This window comes from Mustela lutreola, chromosome 9 (genome assembly GCF_030435805.1).
Source record: "Mustela lutreola isolate mMusLut2 chromosome 9, mMusLut2.pri, whole genome shotgun sequence".
NCBI lineage: Eukaryota > Metazoa > Chordata > Mammalia > Carnivora > Mustelidae > Mustela > Mustela lutreola.
Genome location: NC_081298.1, coordinates 34,572,382 through 34,589,668, shown reverse-complemented (window position 1 = coordinate 34,589,668; position 17,287 = coordinate 34,572,382). Strand labels below are relative to the sequence as shown.

The 17,287-nt window shown below is 40.4% G+C and overlaps 1 protein-coding gene across 7 annotated transcripts in view; it reads right to left on the bottom strand.

The window, feature by feature from the left end:
• Positions 1-17,287, bottom strand: part of PLCB4 (phospholipase C beta 4) — a 411,299-nt gene that overhangs the window by 292,296 nt on the left and 101,716 nt on the right. Inside the window, exon 1 of one of the 7 annotated variants that reach the window (XM_059134007.1) lies at positions 15,621-15,735. The exons of the other annotated variants lie outside the window; for them this stretch is intronic. The gene's annotated coding sequence lies outside the window, so the exon portion shown is untranslated. Of the gene's footprint in view, positions 1-15,620; positions 15,736-17,287 lie in introns of those variants that run through there. 7 annotated transcript variants of the gene reach the window in all.

Sequence of the window (17,287 nt, the reverse complement as noted above, 5' to 3'; positions counted from 1 at the left end):
CCATTCTCCGTCAGGCAGCAGATTCTCCCCGTGAGATTTATAATCTCTGAACAAAGGAGCCCCAGGGCTCATGACAGGAATGCTTTCAACACCTCCCCAGATTATGTTATGGAATAATCTACAGGGAGGCCACAATACAGAGATATTTATTTTTACTGGGTATATTTATTTCATTGGGTATAAACTAATAAAAATTGTTGTCCTAGTTTGGACAACACATGCTTCTATTCAGAACCTTCTATTTCACTGACCTTGATATGAAATGAGTGATCTCAGCACGAAAATCCCAGGGCACATGTTGACTGATGTCTAGCATTTAGGAATGCTGCACTTCCAAACAAGGCATTGGAAGCCTGTGCTCATATTTTACAGCAAATGCTATGTTCTTTTGTTCACCAACAATTCCTGCATATGTTTCCATTTGTCTCATTCTCACCAAACAGGAAACTCTTCTGAGTAGTTATAGATTTTATTTTATGGAAGGCAAATAACTTCAGAATTTTCAAGCTGAAGGGCACCTGAGGTCCACTATTCCAAACCCTAATTTTGAGGACGAGGACAATTACATATAGAAAACTGAAAACAAGTAAGCTTCAAATAAAGTGCTCCTTCCTAACTACGTTCTCTTATTTGCTAAAGCAAGCATGTACTCAAAGAGGTCAGAATGCCCACAACCCTAGATGGCTAACGTTTGGCATCTCTAACTCAGTATCTCGTGAAGAAATATGCATTCCTCAAGAAAAACCTGGACAAACCAGCTGTATTCCTTTCCTATTTATTCCTATAATAAAACCGCAACCCTAGTGGTTTAAAACACAAATTCATTATCTTAAAGTTTTAATAGGTCAGAAGGGTCACACAAGTCTCGTGGAGCTAAAATCAAGGTGCCCACAGGGCTGTGCTCCTTTCCCCAGGGTCCAGGGGAAAAACCGATTTTTTTCGCTCTACCCAGCTCCTAGAGACTAGGCACACTAGGCACTTGGCTCCTGGCTCCCTTCCTTCCTACATCTTGGAAGCCTGCAACACTAAGTCCCAAGTTCCTTTCCTATTTTGAATTTCTCCTGCCAGGTCTTCTAATGTTCCAATTCTCTCCCTCTCCCTCCTACCACCCACCCCCCAGACAACAGCAAAGGTTCTCCACTTTTAAGGACTGTGGATTAGATTGTGCCCCCCTGGACTACCCAGGCTAATGTAGCCATCTCAAGGTCCTTAACCTTAATCACATCCATAACATCCTTTCTGCCACATAACGTAAAATTCACAAATTCTAGAAATTAAGACTTAGACATTTTGGTGGGGGGCATTATTCTAAGTACCACATCTGCCCTCACCGACTCTTACATCATGAAATGCCCCCACAGTCTATCTGATGACTGGGTCAGAAACTGGGGAGACATGCCTCAGTTAACCCCACTTGTTTATACTTCACATCCAGTTAGTGGCTAAATCCCACAGACTCCGAATCCTAACTATGTCATGTGATGGGGCCTGCTCTCTACACTTTTCTGGGCCCAGGACTGGGTCCTCCCTGAATTCTTTACCTCTTTTCCTTCTTCTGCCACAGGCTCATTTTTTTTTTTTCCAGTTTTATCAACACTGTCCTTCTAGGGCTATGTGCTTCAAGCAAGGTGTGCTCCAGCCTCACGTTCAAGGGATAAATCTTGATTGGTCTAAACTAGTCATGGTAGCCTGCTAGCCCTTTGCCATCTGACAAGAATGTAACATACAGACCTTAATTCACGGAGTTCATCAACACACGGGTCATTCTACCTTGCGATTTCTTGCTGGGGGACATAGTTAGTTTGTTATTTAAGCCACCTTGAAGTTCCCTCTTACTTACTGTTAGAAACATTCTGAATGGTACATTACTCATTAAAATGACTGTGAGATTCTACTCATGGTTTTCTCGCTCCTAGTCTCGCATTACTTCCAATGTTCACACTGCACTCTCCCCATCTTTCACTTGGATGCAGAACACCTCCTCTTCAAAGCCATCAATCCTGTAAGGTGTTCTCCTCTTCAAAAGGTTTCTGGGAGGTCCCATTACCCACCATTACATTGGTTCTCAGAAGTCTCTATTTCTGTCCCTCTAGAACAATCTAGAAATAACTGTAATCAAAAATCAATTTTAAGTTAATATCTTAATTTTTTTCATCCTACTTTCAAAAGACTTGTTAACGATGTAATTTCTGGCATGCTGTCAGTGTTGATATTTTAAGTAAAACAGCTATTATATCGCTCAAAGCCATAAGAATCTAAATCCAATAATAAATTGATACTCATGATTTCCCATTTAAAAATAAGCTCTTCTTGGGGTGCCTGGATGACTCAGTCAGTTAGGCAGATGTCTGACTTTGGTTCAGGTTATGGTCCTGGAGTCCTGGGATTGAGCCCCACGTTGGGCTCCCTGCTCAGTGGGGAGTCTGCTTCTCTCTCTGTGTGCTTGCTGTCACTTGTGCACGCGCTCTCTCTCTCCAATAAATAAACAAATCTTAAAAAAAAAAAAACCTCTTCTTTACCATTCATGTTTTATCGTTCCCTTTTCACATTTCCATTTTACTTCTCCTGCAGGTTTTATCCTAATGAACAGATCTTTATGATTCCAAGTATTTTATTGACTAAACTATCGTACACACATCAAAAATAGGCATATCAATTAGAGCTTTCTGTTTACTTTGAATGTAGCCCCTAAGGATGAAAAAATTTCATCTGAATTATACATTTACCAGTAAACAACTGAAAAAAGAACACACATAAATATCATATTTAATAATTGACCAAAATATTAAGAACAAACCTATTTGAAATGTACCTATTGATACATAGAGCTTTAAAAAAGTTAACCCACACATTCATGAATATTACTTAATGTTAAAGTAACAAAGGTCTGGCATCAGTCTTATTCCAACTTTTCATATTTCTGTACACAAATTAGCCTAAATAAGCAGAGGAATGTAGGAGTTTAACAGCAATTATATCCCTGAGCTCCTCTGGAGCTTCAAGCCAAAGACCGTGATCCATCATCAAATTTATTTTTAATTACCCATCAACGGATGATCCAATAGGTCTTTGATTCTGTCATAGGAAAAGTGTCCTCAGGCTTAGCCCTTAGAATATTTCAGATCACAAGATAATGTACCATACTAAAATTCTGAGAAGATGAAAGGAATGCCTCCCTTCAGTAAAAAGGGAGAAAAGAAAGCAAACACATTCTCTGATAGATTAATTTTAGGAAAGAAGACGTATAAAGCTAAAACCGGATAGCTATTCCCTTAAGTCTCTGAGTCCTTCAATGTACCCTACTGGAATATCTTCATTTATGGCCAACGGTATGCCTAAAGTCGCTTGGACAATGGCTGACCTATAGGAAAAATCGAAATGTCTCTGCATAGAACACAGCCCCTTTCCTAACTGGATGCAGGCTCATGTTCCATCGCCCACCTTTATCCTACACCCGCTTGAGCAATTCAGTGACGTAGACTGGTTCTAAGTTTGCTTTCAAGAGGAACATGTGTCAAAAGACTTCCTTCCTCTACTACACTTTGCCCCCTCGTCTGCTGCTATTTTAGACACAGAGATGAGTCACTGAAATTTATCCCAGCACCTTGCCCCTGGCTCAGGCCAGTCCCAGAGACTCTGCTCGCAATGGGACATAAATTAATAGCCGCAGCTCAACTAGTCATCATACCCGTCAAATAAAATTCTGTCCAAACAACCACAGATTTTATTCCGGTGCTCTAGGGACACTATTCGACAACTCCAGAATTTCCTATATACAGATGGAATTCTTTTTATTATTCTATTGTTCTGTTCCACTACTACAGGCTCTTCCGGAACCTTTCCTCAATTTTCCTCTCCCCATCTCAGCTACAGAGTGAGTCACTCTCTTCCCTGACAGCATGCTACTTTTACTTCTGTTATTCCTCACATTCTGCTTGGTGTTATGGTGATCTATGTCTAAATCTGGTTTCCATATCTCCATGGTGGCCACATCCATTGGTCCCAAACCCACCCCACTCGATCCCTGGGTCCTGACCACCCCTCCTTGAAAATCTCTTTCCTCGCTTCCAATCAATTCTTCTGTTCCTTGTAAGATCGTTCTTCCTCACGTTCCTTCATCTGCACCCCCGTGTCCACTGTTTATCTCATAGGTCCCTGCACCTTGCATCATGCGGTCCTGGAGGGCTCCGCTACCCCAACTTAAGCTAACGCCAACCTCCTGAGACAGTTGGAGGGAAAAAAATAATCATCTTCTTGGGTTAGGGTTGCTATTATTTTTCTGAAGATTGCCACTTAACAGTCAGTAGTAATAGCCAGCGAATGATAGAAGCAAATAAATACTAAGAAAAAACAGAAATCAACCACTTATATATGTAGTTTAAGGGTTTGTGTGTATAAGCTTATAAGTTAGAATTTTATATTGTATATAAAATATTTACTAGCAACATTGATGTTCATCTGAAACATACCTGTATTTCTATGTGTGCACATACACAGACTTATATACGTGTGTGAAATGTAAAAATACACAGTTGACAGTAACAAAATTATGTTTCTATTTGTCTGAGATCACAGCATGTGAAAGTGGCCCAAGGGAAACTCTCAGGCATTGCCAAGATGAAAAATAGGATCCCAACCATGTGGGAAGCCAGTTTTTCATGCAGCTGAACATGCATAGGACTAGACATTCCATTCTTAGATATTTACCCGAAAGAGAAACGTGTCCACACAAAGACTTGTACACAAATGTTCACAGCAACTTTAATAGCTAGAAACTAGAAAAATACCCATCTCCATCAACAGGTGAATAAACTAGAATACATCCATACAATTAATACCCAGCAATTTAAAAAAAATGAAAACTACTTGTACACATGTCACAATCTCAAAAACATTATGCTAAAAATAAAAAAAAAATGCTAAATGAAAAGAATAAGATTCCTTTTGTAAGAAATCCTAGAAAAAGCAAGAAGAATCTAAAGTGACAGAAAGCAGACTAGTGATTGCCTGGAGCCAAGGAGGTAGGAGGGAGAGACTGCAAAAGGGCTTGAACGTGCTTTTTGGGGGACTAGTAGGTTCCATATAATGACTGGGGTAATGGTTACATTGGTGTACCCATGTGACAAGATTCATTGAAATGCATAGCAGACACTAATCATGGATGCACGTTATTGCATGTAAATTATAGTTTGATAAAATTAAGTGGTCCCATGGATTTTTCACCAAATTTGGAGACCGTGTTATGGATGACCTGACGTGCCATGGACACAGCCATATGTAGTAGGTATAAAATTTACTTTGAATGACTTTGTAGGGACAGATAGAGATTTTTTTTTCTCTTACATGGAGTAACTTAGTGTTTCATTTTAAAGGTTCCAGAGAGTTGGGGCACGTGGGTGGCTCAGTGGGTCAAAGCCTCTGCCTTTGGCTCAGATCACGATCCCAGGGTCCTGGTATCGAGCCCTGCATGTGGCTCTCTGCCCAGCAAGGAGCCTGCTTCCCTCTCTCTCTGCCTGCCTCTCTGCCTACTTGTGATCTCTCTCTTTGTCAAATAAATAAATAAAATCTTTTAAAAAATAAAAATTTAAAAAAATAAAAATAAATTTAAAAAAAAAATAAAAAGGTTCCAGAGAGTTGAAATATTGACACTTACGGAAACTGCCATACTTTTAGAAGATGGGAAGTGGGCCTGAAATGAACAAATTGGTGGGCTCCAAAAATGGGATTTGTGTTTACTTTGGTACAACTTAAGCTTTAAGCCCTGTGGGTAGACTCTCCAAGTAAGAGCTACTTCTTCTGGATGCCAATCCGTAGATTACAATCTCAGGTGAAATAAAGGGACTTTGGACAGACTACCGGAATTGTAAATATTTTTGGTGAACATACTTTATTGGAAGTGATATCCCTGGTGACTGGGATTAGTGAATAAAATGATCTAGGAAAAAAATACCAAGAAGAGTTCAACCTTCTCCCCTGACCCCTAGGCTGACAATATACTAAGAGATCTTCAACTTGATTTTGTATCAGAATCCTTTGGAGAACTTGTTAGAACATAGGGCCCCAACCCAAGAAGCTTCTCATCCAGTAGGTCTGGAGTAGAGCCTGGTAATTTTCATTCCAACAAGTTCCTAGGTGATTCTAGGAACCACTTAGTGTGGCCTGGGAACCACACTTTGAGAACCACTGCTATATGCTCTGGTCTTGTGCACCAGTGCCTTTGTAAAATTCTAGAACAGCCTTATCCATGAATTCAGTAGAATGAGGTCTGATTAATTCATTTCACTAGCTGCACTCTCAGCACTAACAACAGTAAGAAAGGTCAAAAAGGAAAATATCAAAATTCTTGGAAAACATGGGACAAATTGTTTCTGCTCCAGATACCTTTGTATATGGATGAGTTTTTCTTCAATTCTTAAGTTACTAAGCAGCTTATTTCTGACATTAATTTTGCCACTCTCTTATCAGTAAAAGCGGATATTATACTAGGTTTTGCTGATAAATGGCAATGTCGCAAGTTCAAAATATACATCATTTTCTACTGTCAGAGGAAAAAGACAAAGATACAAGAATTGTTAGGGAGGAACCAGAGGGTGAAAATAAGAAACTCCATGAAAAGGTGGAGAAACAAGGGAAAACACAAATCACAACAGAACCAGAAATTCTGGGAGAAAAGACTAGCGTTTGAGAGATTCATAGTCAAGGGATCAGGGAGGGGAGAAACAGTTTCATGAGTAGGAAGTTTACTCTATAGGTTAGAAGAAAACCACAGTGTATAAAGCAGTTGAAATACAATGTCGGGGAAAATAAACACAGAAGAAAATTCAAGCCAAGAGCGAAGGAAGTGGTATTTTTAAATGACTGAACATTTAGAAAATATACCAGTAGAAATATACAGAAGATATACAAGAAACCATGATTTGTGAAGAGAGAGGGGAAAGGATCAGTTTTGCAAAATAAACTTCCATCTTATCTGTCAGATAAATATCCAACTCCAGGTTAATGGAAACTGACTGAAATGGTTCATCACTTCGGCGGTGACAGTCTGAAGAGGTCAGGTGTGTCACTCAGGGGAGGAGGCAGACCTCAGGTGTGATAGGCAGAACGATACCCTCCCAAAGATGTCCACATCCTAATTCCTAGAACCCATGCATAGCTTACTTACATGGCAATAAGGACTGTGGAGACAAGATTAAATTAAGGAGCTTGAGAAGGATGGACCCAATGTCATCAAAAGTGTTGTGTTTTTGTTTTTGTTTTTGTTTAGTTTTGGATAGGTGGTTTTTAAATTTATTTTTATTAATTATTTTTAGTGACATATAATGTATTATTTGTCCCATGGGTACGGGTCTGTGAATTATCAGGCTTACACACTTCACAGCACTCACCATATTTAAAGATTTTGTTTATTTATTTGAGAGAGAGCAAGAGAGAATGAAGGGAAGGGGCAGAGGAAAAGGGAGAAGAGAGACTCCCCACTAAGCAAAGAGCCCAATGCAGGGCTCAATCCCAGGATCCCAGGATCATGACCTTAGCTGAGAGCAAATGCTTAACCAACTGAGTCACCCAGGCACGCCAAAAAGGGTTCTTATAAATGGTAAAACTTGGAAGTGGTAGGATCAAAGAAGGAGATAGGACAATGCAAGTAGAGGTCAGAGTGACCCAGTCATGAGCTAAGGAATGTGAGCTGTCTCCAGAAGCTAGTTAGGTAATGAACAGATCCACCCCACAACCTCCAGTCTCAAGAAACAGCACAGCCCTGCAGACCTATCTTAGACTTTTGATCTCCACAACTCTGAGACATTTGTGTTGTAAGCCAATAATGCATGTCAATCTATTACAGCAGCAACAAAAAACTAATACAAAAATCTCAGGGAAGCTGGGTTGAATGGGAGAGCACATGCCTCCTCTAACAAAGAGAACACAATTCCAACTCTCAGTTTTGCCAGGTTCCCCCATTTGTTAGGACATGTAGAAAAATCTGTCCACAAGAAGTTAGCAACTAGTAACACTGTGCAGGACAAAACAAAGTATGACCTTGACCTTTTTTTCTGGGGGGGGGGGGGGTATTGGATATATCCAATCATGTGACACAGCTAAACGAAGGATGGCTAAACCACTGCAACCATCTTTTCCAGCTCAGCGCTCCACTCCAGACGCTGACCACATCAAACCTTGCCCAGGCAAAGAGCTCAGCTGTTAATGGAACCTCTCTAGAGGGCTCGTTCACGGAGTTCGAAGGCAGGGACAAAGAGAGAGGGTGAGTCTTAAGCAGGCTCCATGTGAAGTTGAGCATGGGGCTTGATGCAGGGCTCAGTCACGTGACCCTGAGACCATGACCAGAGCTGAAATCAAGAGTCAGATGATTAACCAAATGAGGTAGCCACCCAGGAGCCCCAAAACTCTGCTATTTCTTTCTTCTTCTTCTTTTTAAAGATTTTATTTACTTGAGAGAAAGACAAAGAGAGAGAGCAAACAAGAGGGGAGAGGAGCAGAGGGACAAGCAGACTCCCAGCTGAGCAGGGAACCCGATGTGGGACTTGATCCCAGGACCCTGAAATCCTGGCCTGAGCCAAAGGCAGATGCTGAACCAACTAAGCCACCAAGGCGCCCCAGTTTCTGTGACCAGAAAATGTAATGCAAAGTGTGGTCCATTTTTCTTCTGACAAGTCATTCAGAAGCTGAACTTCAGAGTTTAGATTTTTCTTACATTCTGGATAATCAGTGCCAACTACCCGCTCTAAGGAGTCATTCTAAAAAATAAAACTATTTCCAAAAAACTTGTTCTTCACAGATGAAAGGAGTTTTTAAAGGGGTACTCTTTGGACTATAACTGAAGTACGTCCAGCTCCATGGTAATAAGTTATAAATGAAGATAAAAAGAAAAAAAATGCCAAAGTATCTTGCCTCAAAGTAATCCTTCTATTAATTCTAAGTTCGTAGAAGAAGAATGAAGTTAATCACATTCATAGAGACCAGTGGCCTCTCTTAATATTCAGACAATCAACCACAGTATTTATTGAGTGAAGGGTCTCCAAAGCACTAAAATAAGAAAAGGTAGAAAACATAAAACAAGAAAAGGTAGAAAGTGTAAAAGAAATGTAAGAGGGCTCTTACACAGAGGAATTTATAATGTCATTGGGAAGACAAGGCTAATATATAAAATAGAGAGTAATTAACAGTCTTTATGGGCCCTGAAGAATGATGCCAAGAAGGTCTGTAAGTCAGTAAGAGAGGTACTCAAGAAAAGGAGGGACAGGCAGACATTTGATGGGAGGGAGAAAAGCTTTGTGCTGACTGTCAAAGAGGAAGTAAATGCATATAGAAAAAGGGTAAGCTAACCCACTCAACAGAGTGGGTTTCAGGACTTCTCTCCCATCCTAAAATCTTCAATTTTTAATTGAAGCTGAAAATACACTAATAACTTGTACAAATGGCTGTTTTCTGTTCTAGGATGAACATACAGTCAAGACAAGAGCTCTGCATGATTGGAGGAAAGAAAATGGAGATTTCTTTCTATTCCGTGGGGGCTTGGTACTATTAGAAGGAGGAATATCCCCCACCATCTCCCACAATTCTCTATTTTGTTATACGTGTGTATAAATACATGTGGAGGGTATCCACATACATACACAAGTCTCTCGTGCCTCCAATTACATCATAAAATATCTAAACAGAAGTCTCATACTATTGTAACCCAGTAGAAAGCCGCTAAGATTTACAACCTGAAATTTTTTTTTCTTAAAACGTGGTTCTGAGTTATTTTATCAGAACTGACTTCAGCAAGTGGTTGCAAAAATTACTCCTGTCCTTTCATCTCAGAAGTAATATATTAAATAACTTAGAAAACAAAGAGAGTTTAAAAAAAAAAAAAAACACACATGAAGGGATTGTTTCTTCTGGCCTACAGGTAGCTAACTTTATACATTCTCTCTAATGATAAACAGCCAGACTCTGGTTTACATTTTTGAACAGATAACTGTTGAGAATTTGTTCAGTTTGGTTCTAAGGGTCACACACTGTGCTTTTAAAAACTGCTGGGATATTTTCTTGCATACCTTCGCCAGCAAGAAAACAAACTATTAAATGATGTACCTTTAAAAATCACTATAAATTTCTACCACGTATTTAGGGGCAAGTCTATTTAAGAAAAGTTAATATCTATTACTCTGAGTTATACTCTGGGTATTTATTGCTGAAAGCAGCTGAATAAAACCACTGCTTATAGCTCAGAATTTGCTGAAAAAGCAAGATAGGCCTAAAGGTAGGTAACAGCTTAAGGAGCTACGTGGCCTTTCGGAACATAAATCATGTGTTCAAGGGTGTTAAAGTGACTAAGGTGAATGAAAAGATAAGAACTGGGAGTTTTAAGGCACTTTAAAAAAAACTCAATTTGAGTACTTTATAGCCCCTGAACAACTTTATGAACTCACTGGTTTTGACCAGACCCTTTCAGCTATACTACTTTCCTGCTAGATGTTAAAACACTGCCTCTTTGTGGGGCGCCTGGGTGGCTCAGTGGGTTAAAGCCTCTGCCTTCGGCTCAGGTCATGGTCCCAGGGTCCTGGGATGGAGCCCCACATGGGGGGGGGGGGGGTCTCTGCTCAGCGGGGAGCCTGCTTCCTCCTCTCTCTCTGCCTGCCTCTCTGCCTACTTGTGATCTCTGTCTGTCAAATAAATAAAATCTTTAAAAAACAAAAACAAAAAACACTGTCTCTTTGTGACCAAAGACATCGTGGAGCATTGTTTGCTTTCTGGTTACAGGTCATTCTAAGAACCTGGCATTTCCAGCACACTATTGTCTAGATAGTGGAGGTTTTACCCGGCTCTGTGTACCTCCACCCAACCCCTCCCCTGCCACCCAAGGGGGATCCAAATCAGTCCCACCCTTCGTGAAGTATTGAGAATAAGGCGAACACAAACGGCCACATGCAGAAATGAAACGTCAGGAATGAAGATGATCCCGAGAACAGAGCTTTCTGCTTCAGAAACAAGCTTCCAGTTATGGAAGGATTAAATCATGGGGACAAAAGGTACAGCACAGGGAGTATAGCCAGTGATTCCATAATGGCGTTCTATGGTGACAGACGGTAGCTACACTTGTTGAGGGCATAACTCATTGAAGAGAGAAGTTGAATCATTATATTGTACACCTGAAACTACTGTAACATTGTGTCAACTATACTCTTACTTAAAATAAGAATGCATCCAGATTTAACAAAACGTGTGAACCAACATTTATATCAGGCAAAATCAGGAGAGGGATAGGTTTTCAAGTAAAATCTTCACAGTAAATAGCTGGCCAGAGAAGCCAGTGGTATTGACCCAAAGAACCTTAGAATAGGGTTAACCTCCAGATCTCCACGTCTCCATGCTTTTTATCTCACCAACCATCTTGTTAAAGGTCAGAAGAATCAACCAAGTCATTGGCAAGGAATCTGCACCAGAAATCAGATATTCTAAGTTACTGTTAAAACTTCAATGTTTGTCAAAAATAAGAATGCCAGGAGTTAATCCAAACAAAGTATTAACTTGCTAAAAAGTGTTTGTTGTCCAATCTATATTTCAAAGTAGATTAATCTGTATGAAATAAAATTGATTGACATGTAGTCTGAAGAAATCACTCGTTTGTGATGAGTTCTTTTGTAGGCAAAGATTCACAAAAGCACATAAAAGCTGAGAAAGGGCCATGAGGGAACTTTCTCGGGTGATGATAATGTTCTATATCTTGCTAGGGATTGATTTACACAGGTGTATCCATTTGTCAAAGCCTAATTTACACATAATTAAGAATGTGTATGGTTCATCATATATAAATTTCATATGAAAAACTCAGTATTAAACTCTAGCTAAAATAAGCATGCTGAAATATGCAAATGGATGCCTGTGGTTTATTTTTAAATGCATCAAAAGATAGGAAAAGGAAAGGTGGATGGATATGGAAGGATGTAAAGTATTAAAGGTGGTGGTACATACAGTTGTACATTATAAAACAAATTACCAAACGTGTGAAATTTTCCTTAAGAACACAGAAGAAAATATGATGGAAATGAATCACTGAAGAATGCAAAGTAGCGCGTTGCCACCCCACTACCTACTTTCTTCGAGAACTTCATCGTATCTAGGACATAGTAAGAATAGTTAAGTTGAAACTTCGAAGCTGAGACAAAGGTGTTTTTAAAAACAAACACACAGCACCTGGGTGGCTCAGTCAGTTAACCATCTGACTTTGGCTTGAGTCATGATCTCAGAGTCACAGGATCGAGCCCCGCCTCAGACTCTGTACTCAGGCGTCTGCTTGTCCCTCTCCCTCTGCTTCCCCCACCCCACTCGTGCTCCCTATCTCAAATAAATCAACACGTACACATACCCACCTGAAACTGGCTGATTACATGGGAAGTGGTGTGTTAAGTCAAAGAAAACATACCCACCTGAAACTGGCTGATTACATGGGAAGTGGTGTGTTAAGTCAAAGAAAAGTAGCTCCCCACGGAGAGTTTCTATATTTAAAATCAGTGAAGGGCACGGGGCTGGCTCAGGCGGGGGGAATGTGCAACTCGTGATCACAGGGTGGTCAGTTCACCACCCTGATGGTTGTGGGGATGACAAAAAACCAAAACCGAAAAACAACAAAAAAATCTTCAAAAAATAAAAAATAAAAATCAGTGAGCTGAAGTTGGGCAGGAGACGCTGTCGGAAGACTCTGGTGCAAACATGAGTCCAGCCCAATGCAATAAAAGCCTCAGGACGAGTGGGTGGGCACAGCTGCCAAAGAAAAAGATGAGGATTGGTGGTAGTGGCAAAGCAGAGATTTGCACCTAAGAGACAAGGGCCGGGCTGCCGGCAACAAGTCCCGGGCAAGGGGGGCTATGGCAGCTCATCAGAGGTTATGATGCCCCTCTCCCCTGTTCCTTCCAGAGCAAACAGCGGGTCCCATGTCAGTTACATCACCTTGGAAGGGGCCGGTGTCTCCAGCTCATCAATGCACCCCAATCACATTCTCAGTTATTTGCTTCGCAAACTCACCGCCTGATACTGATGAGAGTGTCCATTAGTTAAAAAACAGCCACCTACTGGGGCACATGGGTGCCTCAGTTGGTTGACCGACTGCCCCCAGCTCTGGTCATGATCCCCCGGAGTCCCCGGATCCAGTCCTGACTCAGGCTCCCAGCTCCACGGGGAGTCTGCTTCTCCCCTCTCATGCTCTGACTCTCTCTCTCTCTCTCACACACACACACATACACAAATAAATAAATAAATAAATAAATAAGATCTTTAAAAAAATCAAAAACAAAAAATAACCACCTGAGCATCTATTTGACAAGATGCACGTACTGCATCAGCATTTACCGTTTAACCCAGTCACAGAGGATTCATGTTCACGTTAAAGTGTGAGGAGCAGGGAAAGATCTTACATGCCAACAGACCAAGCCTCAGTAACTGAACTTGTCTCCGGAGCAGCTTTAACTTCAGACACAGAGAACAGTCACAGGCCAACAGGTGAGCAGTAGTAAGCCCTGGACCCTTCTCCCGTAAACACCATCCCCTCCCTGCCCACTGCTATTACCTCCGTGGCTACTTCAGTCCTACCCTCCACCTGTGCAGGAGAATCGCCCCCCACCCCCGCCCCAAGCCAGAGGCTGCCCCTCCCTCCCAGTTGAGCTGGTTTTGAATATCTGGGAAAGTCTCCTCTTCCTCAATAGATCTAGGAATATTCTGGGTGTCTTTGGAGAGTGGATCATTTTGCATGTAATTATTGACTAATATAAAAAGCATAGAAAATGTTTTCTCCAACAGGTAACGGAGAAAAAGAGCTCTTGGCCACTGTCCTGTTTCAACCGTGGGACAGCTATGAAGGTTCAATCCCCTTAAAAATAGCCACGGAATGTCACATTTTATTCAGGTACACATCTTTCTAACATAAGTCTATTTTAATAATGTTTTGTTCACTTCAATCATAATACAGACTGTTTTATGCTCAACTGTCTGTGGCTAGTCATAGTTCACACAAAGTTAAAAGGCTTAAACTTTTTTTATAATGACAGGTCTTTAAAGATACTAAAATTCCTGACAAAATAAAGTACATAAACATGAAATCTTTTTTAAAGCTATCTGAAGCCAATTTTTCTACGCTAACCTCAAGTTTCATACCCTAGCATCACTTTTTTGTCTGTGAATACAGGTAATGACATGTATTCAGTTTTTAAAAGAGACCATCCCCAAATGCACACACCAAATCCTAAATTATTAATTTCCATTCCATTATCTCAGGAAGAATTTTTACACAGTGTCCAAGACCATGAATAAGTACATTTTCAATAAGTACAAAGTATATTTTCATGCTCTTTTTAAGACTTAAAAAATCATTTTGCCTATCTTAATACAGGTGACCAAAAAAAGTGGCAACCAGAGCAACATAAACAGGTCCCATACTTTAATTCCTAATTACAAAAAATTAAAATGAATTGGTTTTGCAACAATTTATGCATGATGGAAAAAATGTTTAACACTTTGTGCTGTATTGTACGATAGTGAGGTATTCATAGAACATATTCAAGAGACTGGTTAAGTTTTTCCCAGTTTTAGTTTTAGATTCATAACAAAATTAGATGAAAGGTACAGATTTCTCATATGCCCCTTGCCCCCACATAGGTCATTTTTAAAATAGATTTACAAAGTGCTAATTCACACACACACACACACACACACACACATCCTACCAGCCCATAAAATCATACTGATAAATGCCCTATTGAAAAATCTATTTGAGGGGCACCTGGGTGGCTCAATGGGTTAAAGCCTCTGCCTTCGGCTCGGGTCATAATCCCAGGGTCCTGGAATCGAGCCCCTCATGGAGGGAGGGGGGTGCCCTGCGGTTTTCTGCTCAGCAGGGAGCCTGCTTCCTCCTCTCTCTCTCTCTCTCTCTCTGCCTGCCTCTCTGCCTACTTGTGATCTCTGTCTGTCAAATAAATAATCTTAAAAAAAATTTTTAAAAAAAGAAAAATCTATTTGAGTTACAGCTAGGTTTAAGGATATTTTAAAAGAGACATTAAATCTGTATCTAATGCCAGAACTACCACGAAACGGTGTACACTGTACTCTGTCTTGATTTTGTCTTGGGTTTCTCCCTTATTAGTAAATCTTAAAAAAATATATTTCAAAAAAATTAGTAAATCTTTAAAAAAAAAAATCTTTAAAAAAAAAAAATAATGAGGGGCGCCTGGGTGGCTCAATGGGTTAAAGCCTCTGCCTTCGGCTTGGGTCATGATCTCAGGGTCCTCGGATCAAGCCCCACATCAGGCTCTCTGCTCAGCAGGAAGCCTGCTTCCCCCTCTCTCCCTGCCTGCCTCTCTGCCTACTTGTGATTTCTCTCTCTCTGTTAAATAAATAAAATAAAATCTTTTTTTAAAAAATGAATAAAACAATCTTTATAAAAAAAGTTTGAGTGGTCGAAGAAATTTAGAGGCTGAAGTATTTTCTTTTCTACCACTACCCCTTCAGTAACCACACAAAGAAAATTGTGATAGCCCTTCTCCAAGCCATTAAAAAAGCACACTTACTTAAACTACTCTCCTTTGTAAATCTCAACTGCTACTCGTAAAGCTGAAAGTATGTTCTCTTACCTGAAAAGGAGTGAGGAGGATTTAAACTTCACCCAGTCAGAAGCAGGCTCTTGAGAGCATGCCTGATGCAGGCTGAGAACTGCAGGACAACTACAGTTCTTGGATAAGCTCACTCTTTCCAGAAGGGGAGGAGGGGGCAAGAGAAGGGATGAGCAAGCTCACGCAGCCCACAACGTACCAAGACTGGTCCTTGAGGCAGAGCCCCTCCCCTTGGCCACAAACTGAGAGGTTGGGCCAACAGTGCCCACAGCCACAACAAAATATCCAGACAGAGCCGGCCGGCAGAGACTCTTTTCACCGTTCTAAGCAGAACAATAAATACAAGCAAATGCTTTTTACAGGCGTCTTGCCGACTAACTGCCCAGGAATGAGTAAGAGGTCCTGCACACAGCGTGTCCCACCAGATCAGAGGTTGGGGGTTATCAACAGAAAGAGTAAAACTGGAAACGTACACCTGAGGTCTTCCTTTAAAAAAATTCAAGGTATAAACGTGAAGGAAAGCAAAACTCAAGGCCCGCAATTCCAGAGATGCGGTAAGTTAAATGCTCCTGATGTTTCCACTTCCCCATCCGGTTGTCTCTTTTACCTATTTAACCTTCTTTATCATCCCTTGAGGGCTCAAGAAAGGAAATAAAACTTTTTGGACTTTCAAGTTACTAGTAATGCTAATACAAAGAAAAAATCAGTAAGAATATCTAAAGTGAAGGCACCTGAGGGGCTCAGTCAGTTAAGCCTCTGCCTTCCCCTCCGGTCATGATTCCAGAGTCGTGGGATCGAGTCCCGCACCAGGCTCCTTGTTCAGGGGTGAGTCTGCTTCTCTGCCCTTCCCCTGGCTTGTGCCCTCTCACTCTTTCAAATAAAGTCTTAAAAATTTTATATCTAAAGTAAGATCTGGAGATTATCTCCCTTGCATAAATAGTGACATAGACTTTTGTCTCTAAATAGATTAAGAGGATTTTAATTCTACATTAAATTACACTTACTTGTATATGTAATACTTAAACATACAAGATTTAACCATCCGTGAATAGCAATTAACAAGAAAACAAAACAAAACAGACAAGCTTCTGCCACCAAAATGTGCTGAAGAACATACAATATTTCACAAAACAAGGTTCCCAGGTTAAATTTTAGGATGGTCAACCTATATGATCATCACCAGAATCCTATGCTGCAGGATTTCTCTGAGTTTGTAATAGAATAGACCCGTGGTTCACAGCTGCTCCACCGAGATAATTAAATCAACTCTGAACCCTTGTCAAATCACCCCAGCTACTCCAGAGCTAGCCACTCCACACAAGCGATCCTTTCGTGTCATTTTAAGACAAAACTTCCTAAAATGAGTTACACTCCTCCAATCCTTCCAGGAAGAAGATACTTAATATGATTGCCTTAATTCATATAGATCCTACTGAATAAAATCATACCATTCTATTGAAGAGACCACTACATGTTGAAAAAACTTATTTTACTTAAAAAATTATTCAAGAGATATAGGATGGAGGATGTTGAGCAAAAAGCTTGATTTCCCTGAACCTTATTTTCTTCATTTGAAAAATAAGCAATAAAATCACTTGTAAAATAATAATTGTCACAAAGCTGCATGAGGCTCAAGAGAAAAATAAGAACTACAAAGCTCTGGGTACATCCAAGATACAGATATTGTT